Genomic DNA, 14042 nt, shown 5'->3' with positions numbered 1-14042 from the left:
GCTTACAGAGACCAAAAGGAAAGCTGCTCACTGACATAGCTTTTCCTCTTTCTGCTTTTATTCCTCTTGACTGCTAAATCTCTCAACTGATCAGGCAAAGGAACCTCATTGAGCAGTGGTTCCCATCCATGGTCGACAGAGCATTTGTGGGTGAGCTGTCGAGATTTGACTGATCATGGAGTAATGGCTCCTTCTCTTTTCCAGCTGCTAAATCGCAATAAAAGAAGCTAGAAGTTGTCGTGGAAAGAATCACCCATGCAGTGATTTTAGTTCACAGACTCAGAGCCTGAGGCCAGTTTATTGACATACAGACCAGTGCGCACTGGGGTGCAGCTCGAAAGCTGGCACCCCGAACAGCAGCACGCAGGCTGCTTTTATTTACTAAAACCACAAGCATGATACAATTAATACGTCATTAGTTAAGAAATTAAGAACCAATCATAAGCTGGGCATATAGTGGACACGAGCTCGGGGACAAATCACAAGCCGGGCTTTGGGTGAACACGCGTTGGTCACGAGCTGGGGTGTTGGGTTGGGGTCACTCTTCCCTCCTCCCCTCGCCCTCTTTCTTAATGTTCCGAGAAGTGGGTGTAATTGGGCATGGGGACATTCGGCGGTTTTCCGTAAGGGTGGTGCTCAGCTCTGGCTTGGGTACATTTCTTAAGACTTGGTACATGTCATTTTCCGGGGGATTTTGACAAGGGCTAAGGGGGGCTTTTCGGGGGACGCTTAAAAGAGAGCTATCATTGGCTGGTTTGCAGATAGCTGGAATTAGAGAATATTGCAAACAATAGTAGCAGCAAAGATGATTATCTTTCCGTAAAACAATGTCTCAATAGCTAGCAATTTTGCGGTTATCATATTTCTAAAACAGTTAGTTTCCCAACAGACTTTATGATTCCCTCCTCTGTTACTACTTCTGACTGGGTTTTGGCAGAGAATTGATTTGAGCAGTATTGTTCAGGCTTTTAGGCCTTCTCTACTCTGCACAAAGGTCATTATCATGACAGCCTTCTGTTGGAGGTGTTTTGGGGCCTATAGGCCCAGAACTTTGGCTATCGGAAAGAAGGCCCCCCTGTCCTGTTCCTCCACAAAGTACAATGAATATTTTGCAGACATTACTTTTCTATGTAAGCAATTGCTGTAGCTGCAACAAGGATGATATAGAATCATCAGTGGGAGGTGAAGGTGGTCCATGTGACTACCAATGGGAAGGGAGGGTGTGTGTGATTGCAAATGGGTGACTGAGCACGATGCCACATGTAAGAGTTGGTAGGTCCGTGACACAATCCTCATCACTTTGACCATCACCCCTCTCTTAGTAGTTTTCCACTGGCTCCCATTCCTCTGTTGTATCGCTTTCATGGCCCAATCCCAATCTATTTCCCATCCAAGGCTGGCCTTAGGGATGGTCGATATTGGCGACTGCCCAGGGCACTGTGATTAGTGGGGGGGGGCACCATCAATAGAGTGTAACAATAACAGCTTGAGAACCTCTGAGCTAGATGAACCCTTGTTATGGGTTGAGTTAAAACACCATTGAGGGGTAAGTGTGAATTCATCCTTCAATTAACATAACTGTAAACATAAGAGCGACTAAAGGTCTGTATGAATCGACCCAGGAGCTTTTGGGCTCAGTATTGTTTTGGGTAGGTGTGTTTGGGAGAATACTGAGGTCACAGACAAGAACAGAGAGAGGCAAAAGAAAAAAGGGAAGAGAAGCCAAGCAGGAACCTGTAAGCACAATGTGACCCTGGAACAAAGCGAGAGAGAGAGAGAGAGAGAGAGAGCTTTTGGGTCTGTTAGCCAAAAGAGGGTTGGAGGCTGGTAGGCTGCTCCTTTTGGTTTGTGGTTCCTTCTGTGTTCAGAGACACAGGACTTCATACATTCCTTGTAAATAAACAAGATTACATCAGAGAAATACCTGGCTACCACTAATTTCTACTCCCAGCTGGAACACCCCCAGGGCCTCAAACTTTGACTAGCTGCTTGGGTCAATACGGGTAACACTATCATCACTCATTCAGTATCGAAAGGTTGAGAGTCTTGTTACATGCTGCAGAGCTGAAATCACTGATGTCTAAGTATTAGACCTACTTTGGGACAGTGTCTCTATTGCAAGAGACTGCCCAGTGTGCACCAGCAGTGAGTCTCCACCACTAACAGCTGAAATCACTGAGAGCTGAAATCACTAAGAGCTGTGTTAGGGTGGGGGGCCTGAAGACATCTTAGTGTGGCCAGCAGGGCGGCTGGCAGAGAGGAGCAGCAGGCAGCCAGCAGAGAGGCGCAGCAATCGGGTCATTGGGGCGACGAGCGGGTGCCCGAGCAGCAGAGCGTATAAGGTGCCTCCTTATTCCCCCCTCCTCTACATAGGGTGGGAGATGAACTCTACGGATGAACCTCTGAATTTTGGGGCTGCACTGGACAAGGAAAACAACTTTGAGTGGGGTGCAAAGAAGGGACAGGCATGTTAAAGGGACTTTTGGGTTGCTAGACTTAAGACCCTGAGGGGAAAAGGACACTGCCCACCTTACTTGGGGGTGGGTCTTTTGCTCATGATTTATGTTTATGAACCCTAGTTGTGGTGTTTTCCCAAATTAATGCTGAGTTACTTCCCTCCTTTTATTAAAAGTTTTTGCTACACTCAGACTCTGTGCTTGCGAGAGGGGAAGTATTGCCTCTCAGAGGCGTCCAGGGGGTGGTGTGTAATTGTCCCAGGTCACTGGGTGGGAGCTCGAGCCAGTTTTGTGTTGTGGTGTTGAAAGGGAATCCCTAGATACTGAACCCAGCCCTTGTTGCTGCCGGCTGCACCTGGCAGAAGGGTTACATCATATTTACTGAAAAGTAAGGGGGGAAGCTTACTGCCTTTGGTTTTCACAAAAGATGTTCCAGCCTTCATAAACTAGCAAAAATTTGATAATTTAGTGTCCCCCTCCCCAATCCAGTGGGGATAATTTTTATGTACTGCAGCCTTACAAGTGAGATTCTGGTGTGTTTAGTTATAAGGAAGGCTGTGACCCTTTCCAACTTTTTTCAGCACTGCTCTTCTGCCATATGATTGACAGTGTCATTAATAATGCCGTCTCTAAGAGAGAATGCTGTGAGAGAGGGGAAACTGCTGGGAAAGACAGCTCAGAAATATAGGACGTGTGGAAACCTGCCATCCCTTCTTTGCCCTCGTGTAGCTGCATCCCCAGCTATATATATAAAAAGGCAAGTCTGCACTCATCCTTCCATCTGTTGCTTCCCTCCCTGACCCCATCCTACATTCCCCAATGACACAGAAATATGCTGTTTAAGGATGTGTTTGAAATCCTAATCTGAACAAACGCAGCAGGAGAGGGATGTCAAGCCCTCAGGCCCTGATTCTCCTCTCACTTACCCAAGTTTTACATTTGTTGGCTTCAAAGCAGTGACTCCTGATTTACACTGGTACAGGTGAGAGGAGAACCAAGCCCATAATCTTCAGATTCCATTGGGGTCAAAAATCCAGCAAAGCATGAACACTTGTGCTATCAGACCAGCATTCCTAATAAATCAGGTCTCTGGAGTGGGTGCATTAGTTGCTAGAAAAGCCGCCCAGTTTCTCACGAGCTGTTTCTCAAGCCCAACACAGGTGTGTTTTAAAATGTACAGTTCAATTGCATTCTGCTTGGGTGAATTGTTAGGGCAATGTTATACCATTTCCTTAAGGCAGTATGCAGAACAATTCTCTTGGCTGGTACTGAGTTACATTTAACATGGGAACAGCTGGAACATAAGGTAAGATACAATAAAGCAGCATAATTCTATTGTTTCTGTTAGTTCCATTTAAAAATGGAGGTGGTCTAAAGCAGTTGAAAAGTCTACTTCCTCCAGCTGTTTATCAACATTTATATAACTATTCTAGTGTATGGAGAGGTTTCCTCTCAAGGAGAATTGGACCTTTTCTTTTTAATTCCTCCTGAGGCTGCTTTGTTGTTAGACATTTTCTAGAAAATCCACTGTAGCATGTAATAGGTTGCAATCAACCCCCTGAAAGATATACTGTAAAGGCGTTGTTGTGTCTCCTGCTGGCTGATGAATGAAACAAAACTAGGGTTAGTGGAAAATGAAATAGTTTTGACTACCAATCAGCCTTTCAAATCACATGAAAATGTTCCTGAGAATGTTTGTTTCTTTTTTGAAATTTTTGTATCTTTCCATAAGGAAAAACACCTTACCTGGGTATAGGTTTTGGGTTCTCCCCAGTTTGTGTCTTTTCTCTTCTTGTTCTTTCCCCCATCCCAGAAGTTTTGGTTTTAAATTTAAAAAATAAATGTTTGCAGGAAATTAAATAAACATACAAAATAATGTGGGGAAAAAATGACCTCTTTTCCACTCACTGTCATCAAAACATGAAATAGAATAAAAACAATCAAATGCAGAAAAGGTACAGTTCTCAGGGTATGTCTACATTACAGCCACGACAGCAGCTGTGCCACTGTAGCACTGCTGTATAGACGCTTCCTACATCAACTTAAGGGCTTTGGGGGGGGAGGCGGTTCAGCATAGTTAATCCACCTCTCCAAGAGGCAGTAGGTAGGTTGATGGAAGAATTCTTGCAGATAAATGTAGATTTATTTCCCAACTAGCACTGACATTTCCTTTGACCTTAGGAAAGTCACATCACCCTTCTGACTCAGTTTCCCTCTGTAAAACGGGAATGATTCTCCCATACCTTTGCAAAGCACTTTGAAATCAATGGATTTGAAAAGCACTAGGTAACTGCAAAATATTAATTTTGGTCAGTAAATTTGGTACTTTCTGATTTTGACCTCGTGGAAAATACTGTGGAAAGCAGACCTTTCTCATAAAATGTTAAGTAAATGTATTTGGCAAAGACAACAACAAAAACAATCCAAAACCAGGACATTCAGAGGCCAAAGAAGCTATCACAGCTTTTTCAAAACACAAAATCATTTTAGGAGCAGTTTGAACATGGAGCAATGATGCAGGTCAGTCATGTTCCAAGAGAAACAGAAATAGCTCAAATGAATTCATCCTTGTCACACAAATGAGTAGTGGTTGATACCAACAAACAGAGAGGGTCAAATAGTAAAAAAACACATGTATGTGAATATTTCTGTAAATATATGGTTTGCTCGGTTTCTCTGCTATTGATTGGGTCATATTTAGAGCTGGGCAGAAACCAGTTTTCCCATCCCATGAAAATTTTTGAGGTATTGAAAAATTTTTCCGCCATGGGAAAATGTCATAATGTCGACAATTATTGTGAACCGAAAGTCTGGACAAAATATTGGCTTGGGTCAATCAAAACAGTTTGTTTTGAAAATTTTAAAGTGTTTCATGAACAGTTTCAGTTCTGACAAATCAGCATTTCATGTATTTTTGCATGTATTTGGATAAACACTAGGTATCACAAGCAATTTAACTGTCTGCGAACCACCCAGAGGCTTCTTCATCCAGACTATTCAGCAGGGCCGGCGCAACCCATTAGGCGACCTAGGCGGTTGCCTAGGGCGCTACACTTTGGGGGGCGGCAACCGCGGCGGTATTTCGGCTGTGGGACCTTCCGCCACCTCTGTGGGGGGAGGCATTTCGGGGCGGGACCTTCTGCTGCCTAGGGCGGCAGAAAAGCTGGCGGTGCTCCTGCTATTCAGGCAATACTTACAAATACAAAGCCATTCACAGAAATCAGGATCAGTTTGTGAATGATACACAAATAGAAAGAACAGCCTAAATTCACCACATCCATTAATCCCAATGCATTATTCAAACAATTCTACAAACAAGTCTGTCTCATTAGAGTCTTGACGGTGTTCTCTTGTGAATAGGATGAAATATGAGTTCATCATCTTTGAATCTATGAAGTGAGTGTTCCATATTATTAATACTGGGAAATCACTCAGGATGAATAAATTCAGTACAAACACCAGTACTGGAAACTGAATAAGCTATTAGCCAGTTATAAGACTGAATTACTGTCTAGTTATGAATGGCTTCATGCATATTTTAAGCCATGTAAAAATAAGCTTGTTACCCATACTGAATTTTACATAGCTGTATGAAGAGACTCCCCTTCTGATAGTTCTATTCTGAATAAAGTAACAGAGTTAGTTTGGTACAGTGATGTGCAGATTCTATAGAATTATTTTCATAATGTACCTGTGCTTGGGTAAGTTATTTTGTCTGAATGAATATTGTAGCATTGAGCCAAACCATGTTTTGTCTGAGATGGGAAACCAGGATCCTGACCTTTTGTGTCCATTAAAGATCCCATGGCATTTTCCCACAAGAGTAAGGGCATTAGCCCCAGGACCTGGCCAAATGTCATCTTTAGTAATGGAATAATCAGGGGCGGATCATGCCTCCTGAATTCCATCTTCCATGGGGAGTCTTTACATACACCGCTCTTGCATGAGAGTACCTCAGCTATCTATTCAGCGGCTTCCCCAGCTTCCATTAGCAAGCTCCACCAGATTCAGGAAACCACAAATGGGAAGGGGATACATACTGGTAGGACTGGGTATGGGGAATGCATGTCTTCCTCCAATCGGCCTAATAGGGTCAGGGAGGAAATAATATACAACCTGGACCGTATTATACTTCTCCATCTCCATGGTTTAAGGAGGGACCTGTCCTGGGAAGTCCCGACAACATAGCATCAGTGGAGTCGAGCTGTCAGGCAGCAGGTGAGGAAGAGTGCGCCTGAGTTAGTGCAGAGGCACAAAGCCACCTACTCGTGCCCCAGGATCTGTAGGGTTTGTGAGCAGGTCTTGCAGCCTGTTCTGGGTAGAGCTGGGCAAAATGTTTTCGGAGAATAGGAAATGTGCCAGAAAATGTATTTTGGGGGAGGGCACCAAAATGATTTGTGAATTCGGGTAGAACGCGGCAAATAGGTTTGGCCAAAAAAAAAAAAATCAGAAATGTTGAACTGTTTCCTTTTGAAAACTTCATTTTGAATTGACACTTGGACCATTTCATTCAATCCAAATGGAAAGAAAAAAACAAAAGAAATCAGTCTGAAATGAAAGTATTATTAGGTATTATTATTATGGGGAGGTAATGGTGCTTTCAGTTTAGGTAATGAACTGAAAGATCAATTATTCACTCAGTTCTAGTTGGTGGGGTGGGAGGGGAGGTATGTGGCATACGTTCTTCTACTCTGCCACAACCCTCAATGTTCTATTTGGGAAGAAATTGCTGTGAGAGACGGATGCTAGTGATCTTCTGTATGTCCAAGCTGAACAAATAAAAAAAGGAAACATCAGGTTTGAACTAGTGTAAATGGTGAATTCTCTGTAACTTGAAGTCTTTAAACCATGCTTTGAGGACTTCAGAAGGACTGCCAGAAGTTGGGAATGGGTGACAGGGGATGGCTCACTTGACGAATACCTGTTCCGTTCATTCCCTTTGAAGCACCTGGCATTGACCACTGTCGGAAGATAGGACACTGGGCCGGATGGACCTTTGGTCTGACCCAGTGTGGCCATTCCTATGTTCTTACATTCTCAGTAACTCAGACAGAGGTTAGGGGTCTATTTCAGGAGTGGGTGAGGTTCTGTGGCCTGCAACATGCAGGAGGTCGGACTAGATGATCATGATGGTCCCTTCTGACCTTAAAGTCTGTGTCTATGAGCCATCAACAGTGGGGAAAAAAACCTTGATTTATACAATGCTTTCGTTTTAGATAACCTACTATGTTATTAATCATATCGCTAAATAAATGTGTTTAGGTAAAATACAGGATTTATGCCAAGCACATGGAGTAAAAAATCTTGGCCCCATTAAAGTCAACAGTAATTTTGCAACTGACTTCAGTGGAGCCAGAATTTCATGCATATGGACTATATCCAAGGTGGATAGGCGTATGTGAAATTCCTATTGAATATGGAAATCTCCACCAACCAGAGACTGTTCTAACAACTGAGCCCTTTTAAAGTTTTTCAAAGGAAATTCTTCACAATGATGCTGCAATGAAGAATCCCCCCGGGCAAAAATTAAAAGCTAATCTGTTTGGCAACAGAACAAAAGACTCTTAAAACAGGATTCACTTATGTACTTTTTTATGTAGATATTCTTGTATTTGTATCTAGTATTTTAATAATATGAGTCAGCGGAAATACTTTAGACTCCAAACTCTTTGAACAGTGTAATCAACAATGCTACATGTTTTGTTGGTAAATGTACTAACAGTACCTGATATTATCATAGCTAGATACTTTTTTTTAATAGAGATCATGGCCAGCTTGCATCTGCTCATCCTATCCTGCATTAGCTAATTATCACTGATAAATGTAAGTGTCATCCACAGATGATATCAAACCTGGAACAGCTGGAATCAAATTCATGTGGGAGCATCGTTCTATCATCTTGACACTAATCGTATGATAGACTGCACATAGGAATCAAAGTCAGTCTGTAAAAAAGAATGATTTAGCTTGTGTCATGTAGATTTCCCTACACAAATCTCTTCTGGTGGGCGTGCAACTAACCCACTGTGACGCTGTGGATAAGAAAGATGACCATGTGTATCTTTGTCCCTACCACTGTTATACAATTGGAACCAATCTTGTACAAAATAGGTCATATAAGGTGTCAATGGAAAAGTTACAATCTATTAAGTATGATTATCCTGGTTAAAGCCATGTATCACCTCTGTATCTGAAGTTATGAATATTGGCTATGCATTGGTGTCTGATACCTGTTTGTATTCCTGGCTGACAACCACAGATGGATTTACATTAGGGCTATGTGTTGATGGCCCATTAAGGACACTTCACTCTAACAATGGGCCATAGAAGAGACTCATCCCACCCAATAGATCTTCCTGCAGATGACCTAGGCCCCGTCTACACTGGCAAGTTTGTGCACAGTAAAGCAGCTTTGAGTGGTGTAACTCCCGAGGTGTACACACTGCCAAGCCACTTAGTGTGCAGAAACTGCGCAGATGTAGTCCTCTTAAAAAAAAAAAACACCTCGACAAGAGGCGTTGAGCTTTCTGTGCCGGGGCTACAGCGCTGTGGTGCCAGTGTACAAACCGTGGTGATTATAGTGCTGTGATTGGCCTCCAAGAGGTGTCCCACAATGCCTGTTCTCACCTCTCTGGTCATCGGTTTGAACTCTACTGCCCTGCCCTCAGGTAACCAACTGTCAGCCCCACCCCATACATTCCTTTGCAAATTTGAAAGTCCCCTTCCTGTTTGCTCGGTGATGTGTGCAGTGGTCTCAGCGCATCTTTCCAGGTGGCCATGCCTGCTCCACACACCAGGTAATTCCCCGCTTGAAGCAATGCTGAACTGCTGGACCTCATCAACATTTGGGGAGAAGAGGCTGTCCAGTCACAGCTGTGCTCCAGCCGTCGGAATTATGATACCTATGGACAGATTTCTAGATGCATGACAGAAAGGGGCCGTGACTGGGACACATTGCAGAGCAGGTTCAAAGTGAAAGAGCTGCAGAATGCCTACCAAAAGGCACAGGAGGCAAACCGCTGCTCCGGTGCTGTGCTCACGAGCTGCCAGTTCTACAAAGAGCTGGATGTGATACTCGGTGGCAACTCCACCTCCACTGCGAAGGACCCTGTGGATACTTCATTGGCTTGCATGCCAGTCTAGAGTGGACCAAGCCAGGAGGAGGCAATCTTGAATGAAGAGGGTGAGGGGGACCCAGAGGCAGAGGAAGACTCAGAGGCCAGAGATGCATGCAGATAGGAACTCTTTTCTACCCCAGAGGAGCCTAGCCAGTCACAGCAGTCAGAGCTTGGCGAAGCACAAACAGGAGAGGAGGCCCCTGGTAAGTGGATCTGATTTGGGGAATTGCTGAAGCGAGTTGTTGGGGGCAGGAGGGTTGCAGAAAGCAGGCTTGTCTCCCACCTCATGCCTAGTTTGAGCGGCAGAACAGGCTGTTGATACACTCCCTCACTTCACGGGAATGTCCCTCAGAGATCTCCAGGAAACTCTCGTGGAGATACTGGGCAATCCGCTCCCGCAGGTTCCTCGGCAGAGCTGCTTTGTTTCTTGCCCCATTAACGGTAACTTTCCCATGCCACTGTGCCATCACAGGGGTGGGGGGACCATTGCTGCACACAGGCGAGCCGCATAGGGGCCAGGGTGGAAGCCGCAGGCTTGGAGAAGACCCTCCCTTGATTCCCTGCTCACTCTCAGCAGCGAGATATCTTCCATAAAGATCACATCCTGTGGAAAGTGTGGGGACAGGAATGATTATCAGACCCCCTACAATGCTGGCTCTCCTCAAGAGCCACGTGACCAGTGTACAGCAGGGTCCGGGAAGAGTAATTTTCCTTGCCCCTGCAGTTACTCACCATTTTGGGGGTCTTTTGAGGTCAGCCGTTAGTGACAGGTGTGTGAGTACTGGGTGTGTTTTAAAGCACTGAAACAGTGTTGTCTGTGTTGCAAACAATACTGCTTCTGTAAAATGTTGCATTTAAACTTCACAGAGATGACCATGGGAGCCCAGCCTCCCTCTTTATCAGCAGCAGAACGGTTGCAAAGAATTAGAAAGCATCCAAGAAGAACTAAGGAGGACTTTATGTGTCAGATTATGATGTACGCCGAGAAAAAGGAATTGAAGGAGTGGCAGGACAGTGAGAAGAGGGATTGAAAGGAAAACGCGGCTCACCCGAAAGAAGCCATGGAGTGGCTCTTAACAGTTATGAAGCTCCAGGCGATACTAGCTCTTCAAACCGAGCAGCTCTGCGCCCGCCCTCCCCTGCAGCGGCTGTCGCAAAACTGTTTCCCATGCATCCCCCCTACAACCTCTTATCAACCTCCTGGCTCCACTCTCTACCCGCAGCATTCCACTCCTCCCCCTCACAGTCCAGCAGTGTGGAGTCCCAGTACCCACTGCACTCAACACCCATCCCTCTGCAGTTTGGCCCTGCTGAAGTACAACACCCACTGCATTGTACTCCCTGGACATACACAAATCTGTAGCCATCCCGGGACCCCTCCTCCTCTTGAGACCTTCCCTTCCCCCATCCCCCTCCCTGCTGATGAATTTTTTCATTTGACTCTCTCCTCTGATTGTTGTTTGTGTTTGTTTGAAAGCAATCTTTATTCTATTAAGTGAAAGCAAAAAGAGCACTGCAAAGCAACATACAATTATGTTAAGGCCCCTTCTTGCATCATGTGCACCAATCACCTCCTAGCATTACAAGCATTGCAATCCCGAACATAGCAACAAATATTAGTGGCTTTCAGCTTCAAATTGCTGCCTCAAAACATCCCTGATCCTTATGGCCCCGCGCTGTGCTCCTCTAATAGCCCTGGTCTCCGGCTGTTCAAACTCAGCCTCCGGGTGCTGAGCCTCTGTGGTCCAGTCCTGAGTGAAGCTTTCACCCTTCCCTTCACAAATATTATGGAGCGTACAGCATGCAGCTATAAGCATAGGAATATTGTCATTGGCCATGTCCAGCTTCCCATACAGGCATCACCAGCGGGCTTTTAAACGGCCGAATGCACACTCCACAGTCATTCTGCACTTGCTCAGCTTGTTGTCGAACCGCACCTTGCTGTTGTCAAGTTGCCCCTTGTATGGCTTCATGAGCCACGGCATTAAGGGGTAGGCAGGGTCTCCCAGGATCACAATGGGCATTTCGACTTCCTTTACGGTGATCTTCTGGTCCAGGAAGAAAGTCCCTGCTTGCAGCTTCTTGAACAGGCCAGTGTTCCGAAAGATGCGTATATCATGCACCTTTCTGGACCAGTCTGTGTTAATGTCTGTGAAATGCCCACGGTGATCCACAAGCGCCTGGAGAACCATTGAGAAATACCCCTTGCGATTAATGTACTTGGTGGCTTCAAGGAGTATGTGAAAGATCTTTGAAAAATGTGGGTCCTTACACATTGATATTCATTAAATGCTGGTCCTTAAAGCAGTTATGTTAATGTGCAATATGCCAGTGTCCTGTACAGGGGGAAAGGATGTTTCTAAATAAAGTTGTGGATGCTCTAGAGCAGTGTTTCTCAAACTGGGGTCCGCGGAACCCTCGGGGTCCCTGAGGTACTCCAGGGGGGCCGTGGGCCACACTGATGAACTCCTCCCCCCCCCAACACCTCCCTGTCCTTCCCAGCACCTCCTCCCACCACGGAACAGCTGTTCCCTAGTGTGAAAGAGGCACTGGGAGGAGCGGGGACTCTGGGACCGCCCGCTCCCGGAAGCAGCCAGCATGTCTCTGCGGCCTGGAGGGGGAGGCAGGGGGTCTCTGCACGCTACCCCCAGCCTGAGCACCAACTCTGCAGTTCCCATTAGCCAGGAATTGTGGCTAATGGGTGCTGTGGGGGCACTGTCTGTGGGCAGGGGCAGCATGCGGACACCCCCTGGTCCCCCCACCTAGGAGCTGCTGCCAGAGGGATCTTCCAGTCACTTTTGGGAGCCACCCAAGGTAACTGCTGCCCCTCTCACCCCCTCTTTCACCCCAAACTCCTGCCCCAGCCCAGAGCCTACACCCAAACTCTCTCCCAGAACCCGCACCCCCTCCCACACCCAAACTCCCTCCCATACCCCTCACCCCCTCCTGCACCCTACCCCTCTGCCCCAGCCCTGAGACCCCTCAAGCACCCCTTCCCACACCCAACCTCCCAGCCCAGAGCCCATATCCCCTCCTGCACCCAACCCCCTACCCCAGCCTGGTGAAAATGAGTGAGGGTAGGGGAGAGCAAGCGACGGAGGGAGGGGGGAGGGGGTGAGTGGGGGCATGGCCTCAGGGAAGGGGGCAGGGCAGGAGCATGGCCTTGGGGAAGAGGGTGGGGCCAGGGTTGAGCGGAGGGACTTGGGGGTCCCCCAAAAATTTTAAATCAAAATGGGGATCTTTGGCTTGTTAAAGTGTGAGCACTGCTGCTCTAGAGCCCTGCGGGTGTTCTTGGCTCATTATATTTAGGCTATCAGGTTTTTAAGAGGATCTACATATATAAGGAAGGGCTTGGCTGCACTACCACTTTTGTCAGTATAATTTATGTCACTTGGGATATGAAAAAAACACACCACTGTGGACAGCGCTAGGTCAACAGGAGAGCTGCTCCTGCCAACATAGCTACCGCTGCTTGTGGAGGTGGTGTTAGTATGTCAACGGGAGAGCTCTCTCCTGTCGGCTTAGACCAGCTACATAGGAGATCTTACAGAGGCAAAGCAGCATCGGTACACTCGCTAGTGTAATTATGGCTTAAGTAAAAATGTTCTGTCTGTCTAGGGTTTTGGACTGCATTCATTCCCATAGTATGAGCATCTTGCATGCATAGGTTTTAATTTATCCATCTTTAAAACAGGGCTAATACACATATTTCTAGCAGTGGTGTCATAAGGACTGATTCATTCATTAATGTCCATCAGGTGCTTTGAGATCCATGAAAGAAACATCTCAGACAAATGACAAGTATTGTTAACTGATTGTCCTTCACAGGGGAAAGAAGTGACCCAGGCTGGGGAAAAGCTAGTTTAAAAAATTGGCTCTCTCCTGGCTGGTAGATAAATTGGTGGAAGAGAGAGAACGTGTTCCTGCCAGAGGCACATGTTTTGGGTGGAAAGAATTAGAACAGGGGTCGGCAGCCTTTCAGAAGTGGTGTGCCAAGTCTTCATTTATTCATTCTAATTTAAGGTTTCGCGTGCCGGTAATTCATGTTAACGTTTTTTAGAAGGCGTCTCTCTCGAAGTCTATATTATATAACTAAACTATTGTTGTATGTAAAGTAAACAGGTTTTCAAAATGTTTAAGAAGCTTCATTTAAAATTAAATTAAAATGCTGATCTTACGCCCCAGCCTGCTCCACTCGCTTCCAGCCTGGGGTTCTGTTCACCTAGGCCTGCAGCGGGCTGAGCAGGGCCTGTGGCCAGGACGCTGGCTGGCAAGGGGCCGGCAGCCGGGACCCCTGGGTGTGTGTGGGGGGGTTCAGGGGTTAGGGCAGAGGGTGCAGGGCAGAAGGCTGGGTGTGTGTGTGGGGGGGTTCAGAGGTCAGGGTAGAGGGCAGTGGGGATGTGGGGGGTTCAGGGCAGAAGGCCGGGGGTGTGGGGGGATTCAGGGGTCAGGGCAGAAGGCTGGGGTG

Source organism: Terrapene carolina, unplaced genomic scaffold (genome assembly GCF_002925995.2).
Source record: "Terrapene carolina triunguis isolate 2854851 unplaced genomic scaffold, T_m_triunguis-2.0 Scaffold22, whole genome shotgun sequence".
Lineage (NCBI taxonomy): Eukaryota > Metazoa > Chordata > Testudines > Emydidae > Terrapene > Terrapene triunguis.
This window is presented reverse-complemented; position numbering follows the sequence as displayed.